A 27,190-nucleotide genomic window follows, 5' to 3' on the forward strand; every position below is an offset into this window, starting at 1 on the left:
GCACGTCTAGCACGGCCAGTACAGTGAAAAGATATCAGTGAAAAGATATCAGTGAAAAGATAGCAATACGGCTAGCTGTGAAGAGCAGAGCAGGAGGAACCCAGAGTAAGCCTTAACCTCGTAGAGCACATCTACCTCACATCAACATGTCAGAAGATAATAACGAAAATGCTTTGCAGCAAGTAGAAGACCTTAAACAGGCAGATGAAACTGTAGAACGTGACAATCGGTTTATAAGCACCGGTTACTACAGGTTGCAAGTTGGCTCACGGTCATCGGGTGGTTCTAGAGTAAGCATAGCCCTCGCCAAAGCACGGGCTAAACTAATAGCAGCTCAAGCCAGAGCTGTGCATACGGACAGTGAAATAGAAATAAAAGTAAGTCAGGCCCGTCACCAAGCTGAACCCCAAGCAGAACAGGCCCGGCTCCAAGCAGAACAGGCCCGGCTCCAAGCGGAACAGGCCCGGCTCCAAGTTAAATCCCAAGCAGAACAGGCCCGACACCAAGTGGAACGCCAGGCTGAACAGGCCCGACTCCAAGCTGAATTCCAAGCGGAACAGGCCCATCACCAAGTGGAACGCCAGGCTGAACAGGCCCGTCTCCAAGCCACATTAGAGGCTCTGCAGCAACAAAAAGAGATAGATGCTGCATTAGCTGAGACACAAGTATTCGAGGCAATTTTGGAGGGAGCTGATCCCGAGACAGCTTACAAACCTTTAATTCCCGTTCCATGGCAGAGTCCACGACAGCGCACCATAGATTACGTGAGTGACCATGCCGACATACAGTTTACAGGAGAAAGGGATGGAAGCCCGCACATCTCTACGGGCGCAAACACTTCGTATAACATGCCACAAGTTGCCAACCAAGGTCAAAGCAGACGGTGTGCCTCAAGCCGCAGAGTTTCCACCAGCAGAACGGAAGACATGGTGCAAAGGAATAGGACGCCGAATAGAGAAATTCAGAGGCAAATCCCCTCTCAGTTCCTTGAGACACCCAACAGAGCCTCCAGCCAAGGCAACCCTGGCACAGGTCCCAGCACCTACGACCTCGCCAAATCCCTTGCATGCACCCAGCTGGTGACTTCGGGGTTAATCAAGTTTGATGACAGGCCAGAGTATTATCGGGCTTGGAGGTCCTGCTTCCACGATGCCATATCGGGCTTAGACCTGTCGGCAGCAGAAGAGCTCGGCCTCCTTATCAAATGGCTCGGCCCAGAGTCCACCGGACAGGCCTGCAGGATAAAAGCGGCCAATGTGGGGCAGCTGCCAGAGGGGTTGAAGAAGGCTTGGGTGAGGCTGGAAGAAAGCTACGGCTCGCCCAAAGCCATTGAAAGGGCTCTCTTTGACAGGTTGGCGAACTTTCCGAGGTTGACGAGTAAGGAACCCCAGAAGCTCCGCGACCTTGGAGATCTGCTTTCGGAACTCGAAGCCGCAAAGCAGGATGGCTACCTACCTGGTCTATCGTACTTAGACACTTCCAGAGGGGTAAGTCCCATCATTGAGAAGCTTCCATTTAACCTGCAGGAGAAGTGGATAACGTTTGGATCAAAGTTCAAGCTAAAGCACAACGTGGCGTTCCCACCATTCTCTGCGTTCGTTAAATTCATCCGTAAAGAAGCCAAAGCCAGGAACGACCCCAGCTTCAACTTCTTCTCCTCCCAACCAGCACCTGCCAGAAGGGACAATTCGACAGACATGGAAAGACACCAATATCTGTGCACAAAATGCAAGTGTCCTCATCTGAGCACACAAAGATTCAGAAGAAACCTGAGGATATGAGCAAACAATGCCCTATCCACAACAAGCCCCATCCTTTAAAGAAGTGCAGAGGCTTCAGGGAGATGTCCCTGGAAGATCGGAAACAATATCTTAAAGAGAACTCTATATGTTTCAGGTGCTGCTCGTCCACGAGCCATCTCGCCAAGAACTGCAAGATGGATGCAAAATGCACTGAATGTGAAAGTGATCGGCACGTTTCAGCACTACACCCACGCCCAGCTCCTTGGAAGTCAGAGACGCCTCCTCCCGCTTCAGAGCATGGCGGGGAGAGAGAGGGAGCTGCTGGTATGGAGATTACATCCAGGTGCACCGAGGTGTGTGGAGAAGGAGTGAGCGCAAGAGCATGCTCCAAGATATGCCTCGTTAATGTGTACCCTGTAGGACATTGCACACTAGAGGACAAGCCATCTCAGGTGAGCACACTCAAGACTTCCATCTTGGAGAATGGTCGTCCAAGCTACCTTACCCCATGCAGTAGACAGATCCGCATGGTGTTTGACTCCAGTGCACCATATCAGGGCATCTCTCTCAACGACGTACTCCTCACAGGGCCTGATCTTAACAACAGCCTCTTGGGAGTGCTCATGAGATTCAGGAAAGAGCCCGTCGCCATCACTGCTGATATCCAGCACATGTTTCATTGCTTCGTGGTGAGAGAAGACCACAGAGACTTCCTCCGCTTCCTGTGGTATCGGGACAATGACCCCAATAGAGACATTGTGGACTACAGAATGCGTGTCGATGTCTTTGGGAATAGCCCATCCCCTGCTGTCGCCATATACGGACTAAGTAGGGCTGCCAAGGAAGAAGACGACGACTTTGGCAGTGATGAGACGGTTCATCGAACGAGAGTTCTATGTCAACGACGCACTGAAGTGGTTCCCGACCGAAGCAGAGACCATCAGTACCCTCGGGCGAGCCCAGGAACTACTTGCACTATCCAACCTCAGGCTGCATAAGATAGCCTCTAACAGACCAGCAGTGATGGAGGCATTCCCCCATGAAGATCGTGCTAAGGACGTCAAAGACCTGGACATCTTCACTGATGACCTCCCCCTACAGTGTAGCCTAGGGGTGTCGTGGAACATAGCAACAGACACGTTCATGTTCCAAGTCCTAGATACCAAGAAACCAAGAAACCCTACACACGTAGAGGAGTGCTCTCTACAGTCAACAGCCTATACGACCCTCTCAGCTTCTTAGCCCCTGTCACCTTACAAGGCAGGCTGCTCCTCAGGGAACTCGCCACACACACTGAAGAGATGGAAGCAGATTGGGACAGATGGACAGACTCACTCCAAGACTTACAGGAGATCCGAATACCTCGCTGCTATTCGTCTTTCTCTCCCGTAAATGCCCAATTCAAAGAGCTTTGTGTCTTTGGAGATGAATCCGCCAAGGCCATTGCAAGTGTGGCTTATCTGAAGGTCACCAATCAAGAAGGACAAAGCAAAATTGGCTTCGTCTTTGATAGAGGCAAGTTGGCGCCCCAGCCAGAACTCACCATACCCAGGTTGGAACTGTGCGTAGCAGAACGCAACCTACCCCCTCACAGCAGTCTACGGAAGCTGCATCCTATCATCGACAACAACGGACCGTCTCCGAGGTGGTTCTTCTTTTGTCGCCAGAGGACTCCAGTGACAAGTAGTGTTCGGACTATGTGGAGTCGTTAATGACCCCAGACGGGGAGTGTTCTGGACCGATGGACATTATGTGACATTCTGAACATTTTTACATGCAATAGCACCCTCTGGTGGCGGTTATTGTGTTAACAGTTTGTATGCTGGAAAGGTCATCTGATCTTTCTTCCTGTGTGAGGTCATTTGACCTTTGTTCCTTTCTTCCTGTGTGAGGTAATTTGACATTTATTCCTTTCTTCCTGTGAGGGGTCATTTGACCTTCTTACCTTTCTTCCTGTTGACCCCAGGAAGCAGTTTTGCCAGGAAGAACCTGACTTGAATAATGGAGAATTTGCTATGAGAGGTTCCATTACAATCCAGTGTAATCTGATTTCATATGTTAGGCCAAGCGCAATATCTGTGAGTATCTTTATTTGTTAGCATAATAGCAATGTTGTCAGAGTAGTATTTTGATAATACTATGTTTATAAAAGGTTGATATTTAATAGTTACAGAAGTTAGTTCTAATGATAGTTAGTTATACAATTAGTCTATTCTACTGTTGTAAATATGTTTATATCTTGTGTAATATCGAATGTGTAGTATTCAGTTTATGTACAAAATATACTTTGTCTTTGTTTACAGTTTCACAAATTCGTTCAATTAAAGCTTCAAAACAGCAACTGCTTCAGAAAAATTATTTTGAATGAGTGTTTAACTTGCTGGATAGCTAGATAGGAGCACGTCTAGCGTGGCCAGTACAGGTCACTTACACTCATTCGGATCGCATCTTCACCTGGGCTAAATTAGCAGCACTGGGCTTTTCAAAGCAAATATTCCCTTGTTCCGCTCGTATCCCAGAGTAAAATCTCCGGCTTAAAACGGGACTTTGGACAGAGAACTCGAGCTGATTTAGGTTGCTTTACACCGCCATCTGGTTACCTACATTGCAACAGCGACTACACTTCAAAAGTAATAAATTGGCTGTAAAGCACTTTGGCACATTCTATGGCGGTGAGAGCCGCCAGAGAAATGTTAGTCTTTATTTGTAATGGAATCACGATCTCCCCTTTTGTAGAACCTCTGTATCTGATGTGAAACTGCGCTTCAACACCGCACAATCATCATTGAGTTCCCAACTTTGCACTGCACATGAAAATCGCGATACAATTTGTAAACATTCTTTCCATTCATGTTACCACAGATCCGCTAACAACGCCAGTGTTATTGCTTGATCAACTGAGTGGGGTGTACGTAGTAGGAGAGACGGTTGCCATTACCTGCACTGTGACCAGAGATTATAATGATAAAACAGTTTACTTTTTCATTGATAATCAAAGGTCTGACTCCGATCCAATCGTAACAAATGACAACATTTTAACATTCCCGGTTACCAGTAAAGACCAAAGAGGGCGGTATCAGTGCCTATATAGAACCTCCATCAATGGAAGGTCATTAGACTCCCATCGTAGCGAGCCTGTCACTGTCAATATCGCAGGTAAGTGACAGGAAGCAGAGAGCTTTTATAATTTTTTTTCTTCGCTCTTGGTATTTAAAAAAAATCATTCTTTAATCACTGTAACAAAATGAATGGTTTAATATTAGGAGAGAGGAAGGTAGCCGAATGGGTTTTGATGTTATTGCTCAACATTAGAAAGGATCCCTGTAACACTGGGCCCTGCATTCACCCGCTGTGAATCTATTATCGGCAAAGTTCGTTACTGGAGAATAGCGGAGTTAAATCATCACGGGCGATACTGATTCGGCCACCCGTTTTATGCCACGCCAGATTTTGTTTTCAATGTAATTATGTTTGTAAAATTGAATCGTGATCACGTGTTGCAAGGAGAACCTTAGAAATAACGCTCCCCTACATGTTCGAACTATCAATGTTGAGTGCCACAATGATAGCATGGTGCCAGGGATTTAACTGCACTGAGTGCAGCGCCATCTCAAGAAGCTCTCCATACTGATTGGCCTCGAAGCATTACACGTTTTAGAAACATAGAAACATAGAGATAGGAACAGGAGTAGGCCATTCGGCCCTTCGAGCCTGCTCCGCCATTCAATGAGATCATGGCTGATCTTCGTCTGAGATCATAGCTGATCTTACCAGTTCAGTACCCCGTCCCCGCCTTTTCTCCGTAACCCTTAATCCCCTTAGCCTTCAGAAATATATCCAATTCTCTCTTGAAAATATTATTGAATTAGCCTTCACAGCCCTCTGTGGCAGGGAATTCCACAGGCTCACCACTCTTTGAGTGAAGAAATTCTTCCTCATCTCTGTTTTAAATGATTTGCCCGCTATTTTTAGACTGTGGCCCCTGGTTCTGTGCTCCCCGGCCATTGGAAACATTCTCTCTGAATTCAGCCTGTCCAGGCCTGCCATAATTTTATATGTTTCGATGAGATCCCCTCTCAATCTTCTAAACTCCAGTGAGTACAAGCCCAAACTATTTAATCTCTCTTCGTAGGTCATTCCCGCCATTCCAGGTATCAGCCTGGTGAATCGCCGTTGCACTCTTTCCATGGCAAGAACATCCTTCCGCAGATGGGGCGACCAAAACTGTACACAATACTCCAGATGCGGTCTCACCAGCACCTTGTACAGCTGTAGTAAGGTATCCCTATTCCTATACTCGAACCCCCTTGATATGAAGGCCAACATACCATTTGCCTTCTTAATCGCCTGTTGCACCTGCATGCTCTCCTTCAGTGACTGGTGCACAAGAACACCCAGGTCCCTCTGCACTTCCCCATCTCCCAATCTATTGCCATTTAGATAATAATCTACCCTCCTGTTTTTACCCCCAAAGTGGATAACCTCGCATTTATCCACATTGTAGTGCATCTGCCACGTATCCGCCCATTCCCCCAACCTGTCCAAATCACACTGTAGCCTCCTGACATCCTCATCAGAGCCCACCCCTCCTCCTAGTTTAGTGTCGTCAGCGAATTTGGAAATATTGCATCCAATTCCCTGATCCAGATCATTTATATATATTGTGAACAGCTGGGGTCCCAGGACAGATCCTTGCGGCACCCCGCTGGTCACTGCCTGCCACTCCGAAAACGAGCCGTTTATTCCAACTCTCTGTTTTCTATCCGCCAGCCAGTTCTCTATCCACGTTAATACTTTGCCCCCAATCCCATGAGCCTTAATTTTGCATGATAATCTTTTGTGTGGAACCTTATCGAAGGCTTTCTGGAAGTCAAGGTACACCACATCCACTGGCTCTCCCCCATCTATTTTACCAGTTACTTCCTCAAAAAATTCCAGCAGATTAGTCAAACACGATTTACCCTTTGTAAATCCATGTTGACTCTGTCCGATCCTTTCCCCATTTGTCAAGTGCTCCGCTATTTTATCCTTAATAATGGACTCTAGCATTTTGCCCACAACCGATGTAAGGCTTACTGGTCTATAATTCCCTGCTTTCTCTCTACCCCCCTTTTAAATATTGGGGTAACATTAGCTACCCTCCAATCCACGGGTACTGTTCCCGAGTCAATGGAGTTCCGGAAGATGATCCTTAGAGCATCTGCTATCTCCAGGGCCACCTCCTTAAGTACCCTAGGATGTAGTTTATCAGGCCCCGGGGATTTGTCGGCCTTCAGTCCCCTCAACTTACCCAACACCATATCCCTAGAGATACTAATTTCTGTCAGCTCCTCCCTCTCATTAGTCCCTATGTTTGCCGATATTCCTGGGAGGTTATTTGTGTCCTCCTTTGTGAATACAGAACCAAAGTATGAGTTTAATTGGTCTGCCATTTCCTTATTCTCCATTATATATTCTCCCAAATCGGACTGCAAGGGACCGACTTGGGATTTTACCAGTCTTTTCCTCCTGATATACCGATAAAAGCTTTTGCAGTCTTTCTTTATGTTTGCTGCAAGTTTCCTTTCGTATTCTATTTTCCCCTTCCTGATTAATCCCTTTGTCCTCTTTTGCTGTATCCTGTACTGCCCCCAATCTTCCGGTCTGGTGCTTTTTTTTGCCAGTTGATATGCCCTTTTTTTTGATATTATGCTGTCCCTAATTTCCCTCGTTATCCACGGTTGAGTCACCTTTTTAGGTTTATTTTTATGCCAAACCGGTATAAACATGTTCTGGAATTCTTCCATTCTATCTTTGAATGCTTGCCATTGTCTATCCACTGTCAATCCCCCCAGAAACACCACCCAATCAATCTTACCCAATTCACGTCTCATACCCTCGTAATTCCCTTTATTTAAGTTCTGGACCTTAGTCTCTGATTCAATTTCCTCACTCTCCATCTCGACTGAGAGCTCGATCATATTATGATCGCTCTGACCCAAGGGTCCTCGTACAAGAAGATTGCTGATAAGTCCCTTCTCATTGCACAATACCCAGTCTAAAATGGCCTGATCTCGAGTCGGCTCCTCGACATATTGGTCCAGATAACCGTCCCGAAAACATTCCAGGAATTCCTCCTCCTCAGAATTTTTACTAATTTGGGTAGTCCAATCAAAATGTAAATTAAAGTCACCCATGATGACAGCTGTGCTCTTATCGCACGCTTCTCTAATTTCCCTTTTTATGCCTTCCCTCACCTCCATATTACTATTTGGAGGCCTATATATCACACCCACTAACGTTTTCCTCCCCTTGCTATTTCTCATTTCTACCCATACAGATTCTGTTTCATCCGAGTTAATATCCTTCCTTTCCATTGCATTAATCCCCTCCTTTACCAGCAATGCTACCCCACCTCCCCTACCTTTTTGCCGATCCTTCCTAAATATTGTATATCCCTGGATGTTAAGTTCCCAGCCTTGCCCACCCTGCAGCCACGTTTCTGTAATCCCAATCAAATCATACTTGTTTACCTCTATTTCCACAACTAATTCATCCACCTTGTTCCTAATGCTTCTAGCATTAAGATACAAAGCCTTCAGGCTTGCTTTTTTCACACTCTCATTATGAATTAGTTTGGCCCTTTGTGTTTCTCTCCTTTGCTTATTGCTTCTCACCTTTCTACCATCTATTTCTGACTTCATATGACTTCCCTCTTTTCCACTACCTAGGTTCCCATCCCCCTGCCAAATTAGTTTAAATCCTCCCGAACCGCCCTAGAAAATATTACCCCGAGGACATCGGCTCCCTCACAGTTCAGGTGTAGACCGTCCCCTTGGTACAGGTCACTCCTCCCCAAGAACTGGTTCCAATGCCTCAAGAATTTAAATCCCTCTCCCTTGCACCACTGCTCAAGCCACGTATTTAGCTTATCTATCTTACTCTCTCTAAACTTATTAGCTCGTGGCACTGGTAGCAATCCAGAGATTACTACCTTTGAGGTCCTACTTTTCAATTTAGCTCCTAACTCCCTAAATTCAGCTTGTAGGACCTCCTCCCTCTTTTTACCTACATCGTTGGTACCTACATGTACCACGACAACTGGCTGATCCCCCTCCCCCTTCAGAATGCTCTGCACCCACTCCGAGACATCCTTCTCTGTGAGAGAACAGAATCTGCATGCCGAGACTTTCAATATGATCCAGTTATGCGTGATATCTTAATCAAATTATATTGTGGGGCTCCATACCTCTCTCTGCATTGTATTTCAGCATCAGTTCACCAACACACAACCTCCACCACCAAGGTAGACAAGGGCAGCAGGGCATGGGAAAAAGCAACACCGTCAAATTCCCCTCGAAAACAATTAATTCCAAATTCAAATCCAGAAACATCAACTCAAGTCCGCCTCTAAAAACATGAAATTCAATTCCCTTCCACATAAACACTGTAGATTCATAGAGTCATAGAGTTAAACAGCAAAGAAGGAGGCCCTTCAGCCCATCGCAACCGTGCCGGCCATCAAGCCATGTCTAATCTAATCCCATTTTCCAGCATTTGGTCCGTAGCCTTGTATGCTATGGCACTTCAAGTGCTCATCCAAATGCTTCTTGAATGTTGTGAGGGTTCCTGCCTCTACCACCCTTTCAGGCAGTGAGTTCCAGATTCCAATCACCCACTGGGTCAAAAAGATTTTCCTCAAATCCCCACTAAAGCTTCTGCCCCTTACCTTGAAGCTATGCCCCCTTGTTATTGAACCCTCTACTAAGGGGAAATGTTCCTTTCTATCTACCCGATCTATGCCCTTCATAATTTTGTACACCTCAATCAGGACACCTCAGGCTTCTCTGCTCCAAGGAAAGCAACCCCAGCCTGTCCAGTCTTTCTTCATAGCTGAAGCGCTCCAGCCCAGGTAACATCCTGGTAAATCTCCTCTGCACCCTCTCCAAAGCAATCACATCCTTCCTATAGTGTGGCGACCAGAACTGCACATAGTACTCCAGCTGTGTCCTCACCAGCGTTTTGTACAGCTCCATCATAACCTCCCTGCTCTTATATTGTATGCCTTGGCTAATGAAGGCAAGTATCCCATATGCCTTTTTAACCACCTTATCCACCTGTCCTGCTGCCTTCAGGGATCTATGTACATGCACACCAACGTCCCTCTGATTCTCTCTCTTTCCTAGGGTCTTACCATTTATTGCGTATTCCCTTGCCTTGTTAGTCTGTCCAAAATGCATCACCTCACACTTTTCAGGGTTTAATTGCATTTGCCACAGTTCCGCCCATCTGACCAAACCATCTATATTGTCCTGTAACCTGAGGCTTCCCTCCTCGCTATTTACCACCCCACAAATTTTCGTGTCATCTGCGAACTTACTGATCATACCATTTACATTCACATCCAAATCATTAATGTAGACCACAAACAGCAAGGGACCCAGCACCGATCCCTGCGGTACCCCACTGGACAAAGGCTTCCAGTCACAAAAACAAACTTCCACCATCACACTCTGCCTTCTGCCACTAAGCCAGTTTTGGATCCAATGTGCCAAGCCACCCTGGATCCCATGGGCTCTTACCTTCCTGACAAGCCTCCTGTGTGGGACTTTATCAAAAGCCATACTGAAATCCATGTAAACCAAATCCACTGCACTACCCTCATGCACGCACCTAGTCACCACCTCGAAAAATTCAATCAAATTGGTCAGACATGATCTTCCCTTTAGAAAGCCACGCTGGTTATCCCTAAATAATCCTTACCTCTCCAAGTGGAGACTAATTCTGTCCCTCAGAATTTTTTCCAATAATTTCCCTATCACTGATGTTAGGCTCACTGGCCTGTAATTCCCTGGTTTATCCCTACTAACCTTCTTGAATAATGGTACTGCGTTAGCTGTTTCCCAGTCATCTGGCACATCCCCTGTGTCCAGAGAGGTTCTGAATATTTGTGTCAGAGCCCCTGCAATCTCCTCTTTTGCCTCACATAGTAGCCTGAGATAAATCTCATCCGGGCCTGGGGATTAATCCACTTTAAATCTGGTAGGTTCGAGAACAAGTCAGAGACAATGAATACTGTAGTGAACGACTCACCTCCTGACTCCCCAAATCCTTTCCACCATCTCTTTGACTCAAGTCTGGCGTGTGATGGAATATTCCCCACTTGCCTGTCTGAGTGCAGCTCCAATTCAGGAATTTTGACACCATCCAGGACACAGCAGCCCTTTGAATGGCACCTTATGTACCACAATAAATATTCACCCCTTCCTCAACCGGCGCACCGAGGCTGCAGTGTGTACTGTCTATAAGATGCACTGCAGCAACTCACCAAGGCTTCTTTGGCAGCAGCTCCTAAATACGTGCCAGCTACCACCTTGAAGGACAAAAGGCAGCAGGAGCATGTGAACCCCATCTCCCCCAAGTTCCCCTCCACATCACACACCATCCTGACTTGGACATATATTGCTGTGCCTTTCTCCTCGCTGGGTCAAATTCTTAGAACTCATTACGTAGTTTTGCACTTTGACCCCACCGGACTGACTGTGGTTCAATTAGAAGGCCACACATGACCTTCTGAGGAGTAAACTGGGGATGGGCATTAGTTGCGGGTCATGTCAGTGACTACCACAACGGTAATGATAACAATAATTGTGGCTCACAAAACAGCTCAATTATGTAAAATGTACGCACTTCAGAGCCCTGCTGAGATTGGTTCATAACTGCCTTCTCTTGGTGCAGGTTTCATACTTACACTGGTACTGGTCACAGTGTGGGTAAAATGGTGACTTTCACTCTTTCTGATCACATCTTCACTGGGCTAAATTAGCAGCCCTGGGCTTTTCAAAGCAGTTATTTCCTTGTTCTGCTCGTATCCCAGAGTAAAGTCTCCGGCTTACAACCAGACTTTGGAAACAGAACCCGAGCTGATTTAGGTACATTTACACCGCCATCTGATTTCCTACATTACAACAGCGACTACACTTCATAAGTAATAAATTGGCTGGAAAGCGCTTTGGCACATTCTATGGCGGGGGAAGCCACCAGAGAAATGTTAGTCTTTCTTTGTAATCTAATCGCGATCTCCCATTTTGTGGAATCTCTGTATCTGATGTGAAACTGCCTTCAACACCACACAATCATCATTGAGTTCCCAATCTTGCTCTGCACATGAAAATGAAGATATATTTTGTAAATATTCTTTCAATTTATGTTACCTCAGATCTGCTTACAACGCCAGTGATATCGCTGGATCAACCAATTGGGGTGTACGTAGTAGGAGAGACGGTCAGCATTAACTGCACCATGACCAGGGATTATCGTGATACAACATTCTACTTTTACATTGATAATCAAAGGCTCGACTCTGATCAAATAAGAACAAAGAACAACATTGGGACATTCCCGGTTACCAGTAAAGACCAAAGAGGGCGGTACAAGTGCTGATATAGAACCTCAATCAATGGAAGGTCTTTAGATTCCCATCGCAGCGCGTCTGTCACTGTCGATATAGCAGGTCAGTGACAGGAAGCAGAGAGATTTTATAAAGATTTTCCTTCGCTCTTGGTATTTTTATAAAATCATGCTTTAATCACTGTAACAAAATGAATGGTTTAATATTAGGAGAGAGGAAGGTAGCCGAATGGGTTTTGATGTTATTGCTCAACTCCGCACAGGATCCCTGTAACACTGGACCCTGCATTCACCCGCTGTGAATCTCTAACCAGCAAAGATCGTTACTGGAGATGAGGGGAGTTAAGTCGTCAAGGGTGATCGGGATTCGGCCACCCATTTTACGCCCCGCCAGATTTTGTTTTCAATGTAATTATGTTTGTAAAAGCGAATCAGGATCATGTGTATCATAGAGACATAGAAATATAAAAGATACGAGCAGGAGTAGGACATTCGGCCCATCGAGCAAGCTCCGCCATTCAATGTGATCATGTCTGATCACCCAACTCAGCTCCCGGTCCCTGCTTTCTCCCCAGACCCCTTGATCCCTTTAGCCTTAAGAAATATATCCAACTCCTTCTTGAATATATTTAATGAATTGGCCTCTACTGCCTTCTGTGGTAGAGAATTACACAGGTTCACCACTCTCTGGGTGAAGAAATTCCTCCTCATTTCTGTACTAAACGACCTACCCCTTATCCTTAGACTATGAACCCTGGTTCTGAACTCCCCGACCATCAGGAGCATGTTTCCTGCATCTAGTCTGTCCAGTCCTGTCAGAATTTTATAAGTTTCAATAAGATCCCTGCTCATTCTTCTAAACTCCAGCGAGTGCAAGGCCAATCGGCCCAACCTCTACTCATACGTCATTCATGCCATCCCAGGTATCAGCCTGGCGAATCTTCGCTGAACTCCTTCCATGACAAGAACATCCGTGCTCAGATAAGGCAACCAAAATTGCACATAATACTCAAGATGTGGCTCACCAAGGCCCTGTACAACTGCAGCAAAACATCCTTGTTCCGGTGCTCAAACCCTCTCACTACGAAGGCCAACATACCATTAGCCTTCTTATCCGCCTGCTGCAACTGCATGCACACCTTCAGGGACTGGTGCACAAGAGCACCCAGGTCTCGTTGCACTTCCCCTTCTTCCAATCAATTGCCATTCAGGTAATAAACTGTTTTCCTGTTTTTGCCACCAAAGTGGATAACCTCACATTTATCCACACTATATTGCATCTGCCATGCTTCTGCCCAATCACCCAACCTGTCCAAATCATCCTGGAGTTTCTCGGCTTTCTCCTCACAGCACACACGCCCACCCAGCTATGTGCCATCTGCAAATTTAGAGACATTACATCTAGTTCCCTTGCCTAGATAATTTATATATTTATTGTGAATAGCTGGGGTCCAAGGACCGATCCCTGCGGTAAACCACTAGTCACTGCCGGCCACTCGGCAAAAGACCCGTTGATTCCAACCCTTTGCTTTCTGTCTGCCAACCAGTTCGCTATCCAAGTCAATACCTTGCCCCCAATCCCATGTGCCTTAACTTTACACGCTAATCTCTTAAGCGGGACCTTATCGGCAGCCTTCTGAAAGTCCAAATACACCACATCCACTGTTTCTCCCTTATCTATTTTACCAGATACATCCTGAATAAATTCCAGTCGATTAGTCAAGCACGATTTACCTTTTGGAAGTCCATGTTGACTTTGTCCGATCCTATCACTGTTTTCCAAGTGCTCTGCTATTACATCTTTTATAATGGACTCTAGCATTTTCCCCATTACCGATGTCAGGCTTACCAATCTGCAATTCGCCGTTTTCTCTCTGCCACCTTTTTTGAATAGTTAGCTACCCTCCAATCCATGGGTAATGTTCGAGATTCCACCGAATGTTGGACGATGATCAGCAATGCATCTACTATTTCTGTGGCCACTTCCTGAAGTACACTAGGATGTAGATTATCAGGCCCTGGGGATTGATCGGCCTTCAATTCAATCAATTTCCCTAACACCATTTCCCTACAAATACTGATTTCTTTCAGTTCCTCCCTTTCATCAGACCCTATGTTTTCCGACATCTCTGGGAGGTTATTTGTGTCCTCCTTTGTGAAGGCAGACCAAAATTGGTCAGCCATTTCTTTGTTCCCCATTATAAATTCCCCTGATTCTGACTGCAAGAGACCAACGCTTGATTTCACCAATCTTTTTCTTTTCACATATCTATGATAGCTTTTACAGTCAGTTTTTATGTCCCCTGAAAACTTACTCTCATATTCTAATTTCCCCATCTTAATTACTCCCTTTGTCCTCCTTTGTTGCATCCTAAACTGCTCCCAATCCTCAGGTTTGCTGCTTTTTCTGGCCAATTTATATGTCCTCTCCTTGGAACTTATGTTATCCATAATTCCCCTTGTTAGCCACGGTTGAGTCACCTTTTTTGTTTTATTTTTATGCCAAACTGGGATGAACAAATTCTGTAGTTCATCCATGCGGTCTTTGAATGTTTGCAATTGCCTAACCACCATCAACCCTTTGAGTGACATTCCCAATCAATCCTACCCAACTTGTGCCTCAGGCTATCGTAGTTTCCTTTATTTAAATTGAGGACCCTAGTCTCAGTGTCAAATACTTTAGTCTCCATCGTAATGAAGAATTCCATCATATTATGATCGTTCCGACCTAATGGGCCTCGTACAACAAGATTGCTAATTAATCCTTTCTCGTTACATTATACCCACTCTACGAAGTCCTGATCTCTGGTTGGTTCGTCGATATATTGGTCCAGGGAACCAGCTCATAAACACTCCAGGAATTCCTCCACCACAGTATTATTACTAATTTGTTTAGGCCAAACTATATGTAGATTAAAGTCACCCATGATGACTGCTGTGCCCTTAATGCACGCTTCTCTAATTTCCCTTTTAATGCCATCCGCAACCTCCGCATTGCTGTTTGGAGGTCTATATACCACTCCCACTAACGTTTTCTGCCCCTTGGCATTACTCAGTTCTACGCATACAGATTCCACATCAACAAAGCTAATAGCCAACCTTACAATTGTGTTAATCCCTTCTTTAACCAGCAATGCTACCCCAACTCCCTTTCCTTTTTGCCCATCTTTCCTGAATATTGAATACCCCTGGATGTTGAGTTCCCAGCCTTGGCCCCCCTGGAGTCATGTTTAAATAAACCCAATCAAATCATATTCGAGGAGCAACCTTAGAAATAGTGCTTCCCTACAACTTTGAAATATCAAAGTTTAGTGCCACGATGACAGCACAGCGCCAGGGGATTTAAATCCACTGAATGTAGCGTCATTTCAAGAAGCTCTCCAGGCTGACTGGCATTGAAACATTACAGATTTTTCTGTCAGAGAACAGAACCTGCGTGCCGAGACTTTCAATATGATCCAGTAATGCGTGATATCTTAGTCAAATTAGTTTGTGGGGCTCCATATCTCTCTCTGCATTGTACTTCAGCATCGCTTCACATACACGCAACCTCCACCACCCAGAAGGACAAGGGCAGCAGGGCATGGGGAAAATCCAAAACCATCAACTCCAAGTTCGCCTTCAAAAACATGAAAGCTAATACCCTTCCACATAAACACTGTAGCTACGAGAACAAGTCAGAGACAATGAAATCTGTAGCTAACCACTCACCTCCTGACTCCCCAAATCCTTTCCACCATCAAGTCTGGCGTGTGATGGAATACTCCCCACTTGCCTGGGTAAGTGCAGCTCAAACTCAGGAAGGTTGACACCAACGAGGACAAAGCAGCCCGCTTGAATGGCACCTCATGCATCACATGAAACAATGATTCCCGCCACTACTTGTGCACCATGTCTGCAGTGTGTACTGTCTACAAGATGCACTGCAGCAACTCACCAAGCCTTCATTGGCAGCACCTCCTAAACACGTGACATCTACCACCTTGAAGGAGAAGGGCAGCAGGAGCATGTGAACCCCATCTCCTCCAAGTTCCCCTCCACGTCACACACCATCCTTACTTGGACATATATCGCGGTTCCTTCCTCATCACTGAGTCAAATTCTTAGAACTCATTTCATAGTTTTGCACTTTGACCGCACCGAACTGACTGTGGTTCAATGAGAAGGCCACACGTGACCTTCTGAGGAGGAAACTGTGGATGGACAGTAGTTGCCGGCCATGTCAGTGGTTACCGCTACGGTAATGATAACAATTATTGTGGCTCAAAAAACAGCTCGATTATGTGAAATGTGCGCCCATCAGAGCCTCGCTGAGATTGGCTTCTAACTGCCTTCTCTTGGTGGAGTTTTCATACTTGCACTGGTACCGGACAGGTTGCGGGTATAATGGAGATTTTCCCTCTTTCTGATCGCAACTTCACCTGGGCTAAATTACCTGCATTGGGCTATTCAATGCAACTATTTCCTTGTTCTGCTCGTATACCAGAGTAAAATCTCCGGCTTAAAACCGGACTTTGGACAGACAACTCGAGCTGATTTGGGATCTTTAACACTGCCATCTGATTTCCTACATTACTACAGCAACTACACTTCAAAATTAATAAATTGGCTGTAAAGCTCTTTGGCGCGTTCTCTGTAGTAAAAGCCGCCAGAGAAATGTTAGTCTTTCTTTGTAATCGAATCGCGAGCTCCCCTTTTGTTGAGTCTCTGTGTCCGATGTGAAACTGCCTTCAACACCACACAATCATCATTGAGTTCCCAACATTGCTCTGTACATGAAAATGAAGATGCAATTTGTAAATATTCTTTCCATTTATGTTACCACAGATCCGCTAACAACACCAGTGATATCGCTTGATCAACCGATTGGGGTGCATGTAGTAGGAGAGACAGTCACCATTACCTGCACCGTGACCAGGGATTATCACAATAAAACCTTCAACTTTTACATTGATAATCAAAAGCTCGACTCCAATCAAATCGTATCAATGGGCAACATTGGAACATTCCCGGTTAACAGTAAAGACCGAGGAGGGCGGTATCAGTGCCTATATAGAACCTCCATCAATGGAAGGTCGTTAGACTCCCATCGCAGTGAGTCTGTGACTGTCAGTGTAGCAGGTGAGTGACAGGGAGCAGAGAGTTTTTATATGTTTTGTTCTTCTCTCTTGGTGTTTTTGTAAAATCATGCTTTAATCACTGTAACAAAATGAATGGTTTAATGTTAGGATAGAGGAAGTTAAGAAAATGGGTTCTGATCATATCGCTCAACTCTAGACAGGATCCCTGTAACACTTGCCCCTGCATTCACCTGCTGTAAACCTATTACCAGCAAAGGAATTACTCGAGATACGCGGATTAAAATCATCACGGGCGATAGTGATTGGGCCGCCCATTTTATGCCCCACCTGATTTTGTTTTAAATGTAATTATGCGTGTAAAATCAAATCGTGACCACATGTTTCAAGGTGCCACCTAAGAAAAAATGCTCCCCTATATGTTTGAACTGCCAAAGTTTAGTACCTCAATGATAGTACGGTGCCAGGACTTTAACTCCACTGAGTGTAGCGTCACCTCAAGAAGCTCTCCAAACTGACTGTCGTTGACACATTACAGGTTTCTATGTCAGAGAACAGAATCTGTGCGCCGAGAGTTTGAAAATTATCCTGTCATGCACGATATTTTAATCTAATTACATTGTGGATTTCCGCATCTCTCTCGGCATTGCATTTTGGCTGAATAGAGTCATAGAGTCATAGAGTTATAAAGCACAGAAAGGGGCCCTTCGGCCCATCGTGTCCACGCCAGCCATCAAGCCCTGTCTATTCTAATCCCATTTTCCAGTACTTGGTTCGTAGCATTGTATGCCATGGCGATTCAATTACTCATCTAAATGCTGCTTGAATGTTTTCAGGGTTCCTGCCTCTACCAGCCTTTCAGTCAGTGAATTCCAGATTCCAACCACCCTCTGTGTGAACAATTTATTCCGCAAATCCCCTCTAAAACTTCTGGCACTTAATTGAACCTATGCCCCTTGGTTATTTACCCCTCTTCTAAGGGGAAATGATCCTTTCTATCTACCCTATCTATGCCCATCATAATTTTGTACACCTCAGTCAGGTCCCACCTCAGCCTTCTCTGCTCTAATGAAAATAACCCCAGCCTGTACAGTCTATTTTCCTAGCTGAAGTGCTGCAGCCCAGGTAACATCCTGGTGAGTCACCTCTGCACCCTCTCCAATGCAATCACATCCTTCCTATAGTGTGGCGAGCAGAACTGCACACAATATTCCAGCTGTGGCCTAACTAACGTTTTGTACAGCTCCATCATAACCTCCCTGCTTTATATTCTATGCCTCGGCTAATGAAGGCAAGTATATAGGATGCCTTTTTACCCACCTTATCTACCTGGCTTGCTCCCTGCACGGATCTACGTACATGCACACCAAAGTCCCTCTGCTATTCTGTTCTTCCTAGTGTCCTACCATTCATTGTGTATTCACTTGCCTTGTTATTCATCCCAAAATGCATCACCTCACACCTTTCAGGGTTAAATTCCATTTGTCACTGTTCTGCCTATCTGACCAACCCATCTATATTGTCCTGTAGACTGAGGCTTCCGTCTTCGCTATTTACCACCCCACCAATTTACGTGTCATCTGCGAACTTATTGATCATACCTCCTACATTCATATCTAAATCATTAATGCACACTTCAAGCAGCAAAGGGCCGAGCACTGATCCCTGTGGTACACCACTGGACACAGGCTTCGAGTCACAAAAACAACCTTCGACCATCACACTCTGCCTCCTGCCACTTAGCCAATTTTGGATGCAACGTGCCAAGTTGCCCTGGATCCCATGGGCTCTTACCTTCTTGACCAGTCTCCCAAGCGGGACTTTGTCAAAAGCCTTACTGAAGTCCATGTAGACCACATTAACTGCAGTACCCTGTTCCACACACCTGGTAACCCTCTCGAAATATTCAATCAAACTGTTCAGACATAATCTCCGCCTGACAAAGCCATACTGACTTCGCTTGATTAATCCTTGCCTCTCAAAGTGGAGCCTAATTCTGCCCCTCAGTATATTTTCCAATAATTTCCCTACCACTAATGTTAGGCTCTCTGGCATGTAATTCCCCGGCTTATCCCTACTACACTTCTTGAATAATGGACTACGATAGCTGTTCTCCAGTCCGCTGGCACCTCACCTGTGGCCAGAGAGGTACCGAAAATGTGTGCCAGAGCCCCTGCAATCTCCTCGCTTGCCTCACACATCAGCCTGGGTTACATCTCCTCTGGGCCTGGGGATTTATCCACCTTTAAGCCCGCTGAAACCGCTAGTACCTCCTCCCTCTCAAAACTTATTTGTTGAAGTATATCACAATCCCCCTGCCTAATTTCTATGCCTACATCGTCCTTCTCCACAGTGAACACAGATGCAAAATATTCATTTAAAAAGTCACCTACACCTTCTGGCTCGACACACATGGTGCCACTTTCGTCCCTAATGAGGCATTCTCTTTCCCTGGTTATCCTCTTGCCCTTAATATACTTATAAAACTCCTTGGCATGTTCCTTTATTTTGCCCGCTGTTGTTTTTTTATGCCCCCTCTTCACTCTCCATATTTCATTTTTAAGTTCCCCCCTGCACTATCTATACTCCTCTGGGGCTTCAACTGTTTTTAGCCCTTTCTATCTGCCAAAAGACTGCCTTTTTTTCCTAATCCATGCTTGTATATCCCTTGACATCCAGGGTTCCCTGGGCTTGTTGGTCCCACCTTTGACCTTTACGGGAACATGTTGCTGTTGTACACTCTCTTTCTCTTTCTGAAAGACTCCCATTGCTCTGATGTGGATTTTCCTACAAGTAGCTGATCCCAGTCTACTTTGGCCATATCCTGCCTTATTATATTAAAATCGGCCTTCCCCAATTAAGAACCTTTATTTCTGGTCCTTTTTTACTTTTCCATGACTACATTAAATCTCATCGAATTATGGTCACTGTTACCAAAATGCTGTCCTACCATCACTTCTACCACTTGCCCGGCTACATTCCCTAGAATTAGGTCCAGTTCCGCCCCCTCTCTTGTACGACTTTCTACTGGCTGGCTCACAGAACTCTCCTGGATGCACATTAAGAGTTCCACACCATCTAAGTCTTTCACACTCTGAATATCCCAGTTAATATTGGTGAAGTTGAAATCCCGCACTATTTTATCCTATTATTTCTGCACTGCTCTGAGATTTGCATACATTACTTTTTCTCTATTGTTTGGGGGTCTGTAGTACACTCCCATCAAAGTGCTTGCCCCCTTTTTGTTTTTAAGTTCTACCCATATGGCCTCATTAGAGGAACCTGCTAAGGTATCTTTCCACCTTGCAGCAGTTACTGAGTCCTTGATTAATATTGCGACAGCCCTTCCTCTTTTACACCCCACTCTGTCTGGCCAGAATATTCTATACCCCGGAATATTGAGCTGCCAGTCCTGCAATTCCCTCAAACATGTATCTGTGATAGCAAAAATATCATATTCCTATGCGTTCATCAGCAACTTCAATTCATCTGCCTTACTCACAAGATTACTTGCATTAAAATAAATGACATCCAGCCTTGCCATACTCAATTGTACCGTTACATATTTGCTCTGCCTTCCATGCTGACTTGCTTTTTCGTCTATATTTGGCCGTGCATCACCCCCTACTATAGCTCCACTCCATACCCATCCCCCTGCAAAGTTAGTTTAAACCTCCCCCAACAGTACTAGCAAAACTCCCCGCAAGGATGTTGCTCCCATTCCAGATCAGGTGCAGCCAGTCCGAATTGTTCAGGTCCTACCTTCCCCAGAGCAGACCCAGTAATCCAGGAAAGTAAAGCCCTCCCTCCTACAACAACTCTTTAGCTACGCATTCATCTACTCTATGCTGCTATTCCTATACGCACTAGCCTGTGCCACCGGGAGTAATCCAGAGATTACAACCTTTGAGGTCTTGCTTCTTAATCAGCTACCTAGCTCCCTAAATTATTGTTGCAGGACCTCATCCCTCTTTCTATCTATGTCGGTGGTACCAATGTGAACCACGGCCTCTGACTGTTCTCCCTCCCCCTTCAGAATGCCCTGCAGCCATTCAGTGACATCCTGGACTCTAGCATCAGGGAGGCAATATACCATCCTGGAGTCACATCTGCAGCCACAGAGACGTCTATCTGTTCCCCGTAAGATAGAATCCCCTATCACTATTGCTCTCCCAATCTTTTTCCTCCCCTCCTGTGCAGCTGAGCCGCTCATAGTGCTATGGACGAACACACGACCTCCAACACACTGAAGGACAAGAGGAGCAGGCGCATGGGCACCACATCATCTCAAAATTCCCCTCCAAAACCAGCACCTCCCAAACATGAAAATCATCACGGGCGGTAGTGCAAAACAGGCGAAAGTGCATCAGCTCCCATTTCACACCCACCCGAATATCTGATTCCATTGTAGGCATTGGGAATGGAAATCCGGCGGTGTCCAAAAGCGGCTGACGATGACCCATCGCTTGTTTTAGACTAATTCACAAGATGAATTTATACTCCATTATGTCTGAATTTTGTGAATTCAACCCTGCCGAAAAAGCATGAGCTCGCAGCCCACAGCAAAACTTGGAGAGTAACTTTAACCAAACCCTCCAGGCGGGAAAGAGGCAGATATGGATAGGCCTCCCGTTTTACTCTCCGCCCAATTAACCCTCCATTGACCTGAATGGAGTGCAATATCGTGCTAGATTACAGTTGCCCCTGTAACACAGTACTGAGGGAATGTTGTGTTATGGAGCCGAGAGACCCAATAATTTGTGATGTGAAGACCAGAGCTTCTGACAGGGGAATGGCAGGCTCTCTGTTATCATCACACAAGCTATGTCCCTGATTTCCAATTTTAATCCATAACTGTCTGGATCTATCACAGCGAAACGTTTATCATAACAGAGTCTTAACTCCACTGAGTGTATATTCACCTCAGGAGGCACCGCCAGACTGGCTGGTCTTGTCAGATTACTCACTCTCAGTCAGATAACCGAAACTGTGGAAAGAGATTTTCAAAATCATCCTGATATGAAAGTTATTTTAACTTATGTACATTGTAGGTTTCCATATCCCTCAATGGATTGCATTTTGACTGCACCTCGCAAACCTGCGCCATCTATCATCAAAAAGGACTATGGCAGTAGTTGCACTGGGACAGCATCATCTCCCAGTTCCACCTCCAAGTCACACACCATCCTGACTTGGAAATATATCTGACATTCCTTCACCGTCGCTGGCTCAATGTCCTTGAATTCCATACCAAACGGCATTGTGGGCTCATAATTGGATTCATGATGAATGCCAACCGCCATCTTCTCAATGGCAACTGGGGTTGGCCATTAAATACCGGCCTTGCCAGCGACGCCCACATCCTAGAGCCCAACAACACTGAACTCCTTTGTATGAAATGCAAATCCCCAGAGTTAATGGGAGTTGTTCTCTTATTTTAATCACGTTATGGCTAAATTAGCAGGAATGTGAATTTCAAACCAACCCTCCTTCTCCTGGTATCACAGTGGGACATTTCAGCCAAAAGCCGAGTTTTTGGAACTAGATCCCCAGCTGGATTTTTTGATGTCCAACAACGGTTTGAACATCAATTCCCCTTTTGTAGCTTCTTAATCGCCGATGCAAATAATTCAATTTAACACGTCACAAATGTTATTGAGTTACCAACACTTCATGGCACAAGGAAATGCAGGGATTAATTTCTGTTGTTCTTTCAATTTATTTTACCAGACATGCACTAAACACACCATATATATTAACGCAGAGGAGTGAGAAGTAATGCATTTTGGTAGGAAGAAATAGGAGAGGTAAGATAAACTAAAGGGTAAAATCCTAAAGCGGATGAATGAACAGAGACCTGGGAGTATGTGTGCACCAATCGATGAACGTGTCAGCGCAGGCTGAGAAACCGGTTAATAAAAGCATACGGGACCCTGGACTTCATAAATAGAGGCAAGGACTACAAAAGCAGGGAATTTATGATGAACCTTTAAAATACTGTTTCGGCCTCAACTGGAGTATTCTGTCTCATTCTGGGGACCGCAATTTAGGAAGGATGTGAAGGCCCGAGAGAGGGTGCAGAAAAGATTTTCGAGATTTATTCCATGGATGAGCGTCTTCAGTTACGTGGATCGATTGGTGAAGCTGGGGTTGTTCTCCTTAGAGCAGAGAAGATGCAGAGATCTGATTTGCAAATCAGACCTGTGTCCCCTTATTACCTACATTTCTGACACTGTAACACGTTTCTCCTTATTTAATCTGTGAAAAGTCTTCATGGTTTTGATCACCTCTATTATATCTCTCCTCAACCTTCTACACTCTGAGGAGAAATTTAGCAGCTTCTGCAGTCTCTCCATGTAACTGAAATCCCTCATCCCTGGAACCACTCGGGTAAATCTCTTCTGCACCCTCTATCCTTCCTAAAGTGTGATGTTCTGATTTGGACACAATATTACAACATCAGTTCTAACCAGTGATTTATACAGGATTATCATATCTTCTTTGACTTTGTAGTCTAAGTATCTGTTTGATAAATGTTTTCTTTAAAAATCTCCTCAGCCATCTTCAAAGACTTGTGCATGTGCACCCCAATGACCCTCTATTTCAGCACCTCGTTTAAAATTGTACTTTTCTGTTTAAACTGTTCCTCCTCATTCTTCTCACGAAAATGCTTCACTTCACTGTTTTCTCTGTTAAATATCATCTACCATGTTTCTCTCAATTTCGTGAGGCTGCCTATGTCCTCCTGTAATTAAAGCAGAAAATGCTGCAAATACTCAACAGATCAGGCAACATCTGTGGAGAGACAAACAGCGTTACCATTTCAGGTCGATGACATTTCGTCAGAACAGGGGCAGGGAAAGGGGGAGGTGAGAAAGAACAAAAGGGAAGGTGATAGGGTGGAAGCCAGGAGAGATTAAATGACAAAAGGCCTGATTGTACAAGGCAAAAGGAGATGGTAATGGGACAAGTAAAGAAACAAACGATGGGCCTAGCAGAGGTGTAAATGCGAATAGCAGAATCATGTCCTCCTGATGTGTGTTGATATCCTCCTCACTGCTCAATATATTTTCGAGTTTCGTGTTATCTACAAACTTTTTAAATACGCCCTGTGTACACAAGTCTAGGTCATTCTTATTTTGGTTCAAAAGAATAAGTTTGTATTAAATTTTGAATAAATTGTCGTTACTTGTTCCTTTCGAATTACAGGTCAACCCAAACCAAATATATCAGTGGATTCCAGTGTTACTGTGACGGGTGGAGAAGTCACCTTTAACTGTAAAAGCCCCCGGTACCTTCCTGGCCTCGCATTTTACTTATACAGACATGGAGAAGTGAATTACTCAGATGTCCAGCCTGCAGCTGCAGGGAGTAATCCTGTCACTTTCCCCATCAGGAATATGGATCACGCCGAAGGAGGAAATTATTCCTGTCTGTCTGAAGCGGATGTGAGGGGAGGGCGGCTAACATCAGCTCTAAGTAACCCGATACATATAACTATAAGAGGTGGGTGAGATTCATACAGTCACTGTGTTCATCCGACCCCAGTAAAAGGTGTTTTTGCTTCATTGTTAGTCTGCATCAGTTGTTCTCTTTAACGATTAAAACTACAGTTGAAGTGACATCCAGGGGTTACAATTCTTCTTGGACGGTGTCATATAGGCCGCCTGTTTACATCCCGTCATATAGAACTGAACAGGCGGGCGATGCGACAACGCTCGCTTCTGCGCCAATGCTAGAAATAACTTTGACGCTAATTCCATTAAGTGTTCGCTACTTACCGCGCGACTGATGGCAGAACTAAAGCACTAAACATTGAATGGTTTTACTTCACTAACTCAGATTAAAAGTTTGATTCACTAGTGATCTTTTGTAGTTCCTCAACGATTCTCCAATATTCCACGTTTGCCCTCGAGAGAAGCTGAGATCAGAATATATCCATATTATGGACTTCAACAAAAGTACATTTTAACCAGGATCGGAATTTCACGCAGGCCCACAGCACAATGGCAGGCGCGCTATGTAAGTGCAATTCGGGAGCTTAGGACCGCGGGAAGCCTTCGACCCGAGTTTCTGGGCCATTACCTCATCCGGTTCTCTTTGCATGCGCAGTTTTGAGCCGGTGATCAGAATGAAACGTACAGAATGAAACTAACTATTTTTCCACAGTCTTTTATATTTTTGCCGCCAGTTAAACAGTGACTTGGTCCCAGACACAAGGTTAATATCCAATGAAGGAAACAAAGAATTAATCAGGCAAATAATCAATCGACCAATGAGAATGACCTTGGTGCTGCATCATGTTCACCCAGTGTATTGTGACGTCACCTGCATGCCAACCCCCCACCGACTTTATTACTGATTCGCTGATTGTGCAGCACTGATATAATGCGGGTCATTTATTATAAAAACAGAGAGAAGGAGAGACAGACTTTGAACATCGGAGGCACGTTATCAAAACAGTGCAAATCCAAGGAACCGCTAACATTAAGTATCGCCAGTGTTGGAAATGCTATGCCATTATATGTGAAGAGAACGGAATCTGGGGCCGTTCTCCTTAGAGCAGAGAATGTTAAGGGGAGATTGAATAGAACGGTTCAAAATTATGAGGGTTTACGCTGGAGTAGATAAGGAGAAACTGATTCTATTGGCAGGAGGATCGGTAACCAGAGAGCACAGATTTAAGATAACTGGAAAACACAGAGGTGAGATAACAATACTAAAATAAAAAAGCGAGTAGGTGTGGTCTGGAATGCACTGCCTGAAAGTGAGGTGGCAGCAGATCCAATAGTAACATTCGAAAGGGAATCGGATACATACTTGAAAATTTAGTACAAAATACAGGGCTGTGGGGAATCAGCAGAGGTGCGATAGTATTTGTCGAACTCTTTCAAAGAGCCGCCACAGGCATGATGGGCCAAATGGCCTCATTCCGTTCTGTGCAATTCTATGATTTTATATCAACCGTTTAATTTCTTATGTCTTTTTTCAGTTTTGGAATTCACTCCAGATCCATTGCCTATTGCTGGCTTCTGTTAAGCTGCAGAGTATCTGTTTTGTGTAGAAACTGTTGTTTATCTTGGTTCCGCTGTGTCCCTTTATCTCACTTAGATAAATCCTTTGAGATGGAGGCTGGTATTCGCTCTGCTGTGGGTCTGATTCTCATCCTTGCTCTGTTGGGCGTGTTCCTCTGGAAGAAAGGTGGGTTAATTAAAATGGATTGTCCATTCATTACTGACACACAGACTAAGCTTACTGCCGCAGCTCTACTTACCCTGTGCTGACAAGCTCCTCCAAACATCTTCCACTCCACCCATAAACTCAGACTGTAAATATTTGGAAATCGTAGACTGACAGGTGAAATAGTGAGGGTCGAAACTGAAAGTGATCTGGGTAGAAATGTGTCTTTGGCGGAAGCACATAACGGGAACACTTTAATCGGCCGCCTGTTACATGCACCATCCGGTATTTAGTACCATTGATTTCAATAGAATATAGATTTTAACGTAGAATGGGCGGCTCAACCCTACCGCTACTTTTGCGCCACTGCATTACTGAGGTACAGATGTGTCTTGCTTGATAGTGCAAGATGGATGATATCACATTGGACACCTATGATATTCCCCATGTATAGAACTGAATGTCCTGTGGGGGGTACAACAGGCAGAGCCTGCGATACCACCCATTTTGCTTTACCAGTCAAGAGGAATTCCAACCTGTACAATGGACGTCCTGCCTGAATTTGCACGTTTCCCACCGGCGGGTTCAGTTAAAATTGCACCCTTCGTATTTCTTCATAAAACATTTGGTGCTTGTATCGGGACAGTTATGGTGCTGGGGCATAAATTTTTGTGTCCGAAATACAATTTCTGCTCTTTAATGTGCTCATGTTACTATGTTGTAATCCAGTATTTGGCTCAGATTTCTAACACTTAAATTTACTTCTCAGGGAAGTGGAGAAGCAGCAGTGAAATGAGGTGA

General features: G+C 44.9%; 1 pseudogene; it reads left to right on the top strand.

The window, feature by feature from the left end:
* Nucleotides 1-4,552: 4,552 nt before the first annotated feature.
* LOC147084978 (Fc receptor-like protein 5) lies at nt 4,553-27,190 on the top strand (annotated as a pseudogene).

The sequence above is a fragment of the Somniosus microcephalus genome, unplaced genomic scaffold (assembly GCF_052327205.1).
Source record: "Somniosus microcephalus isolate GS21.2 unplaced genomic scaffold, FLI_Smic_1.0 unresolved_chr9, whole genome shotgun sequence".
Taxonomy (NCBI): domain Eukaryota; kingdom Metazoa; phylum Chordata; class Chondrichthyes; order Squaliformes; family Somniosidae; genus Somniosus; species Somniosus microcephalus.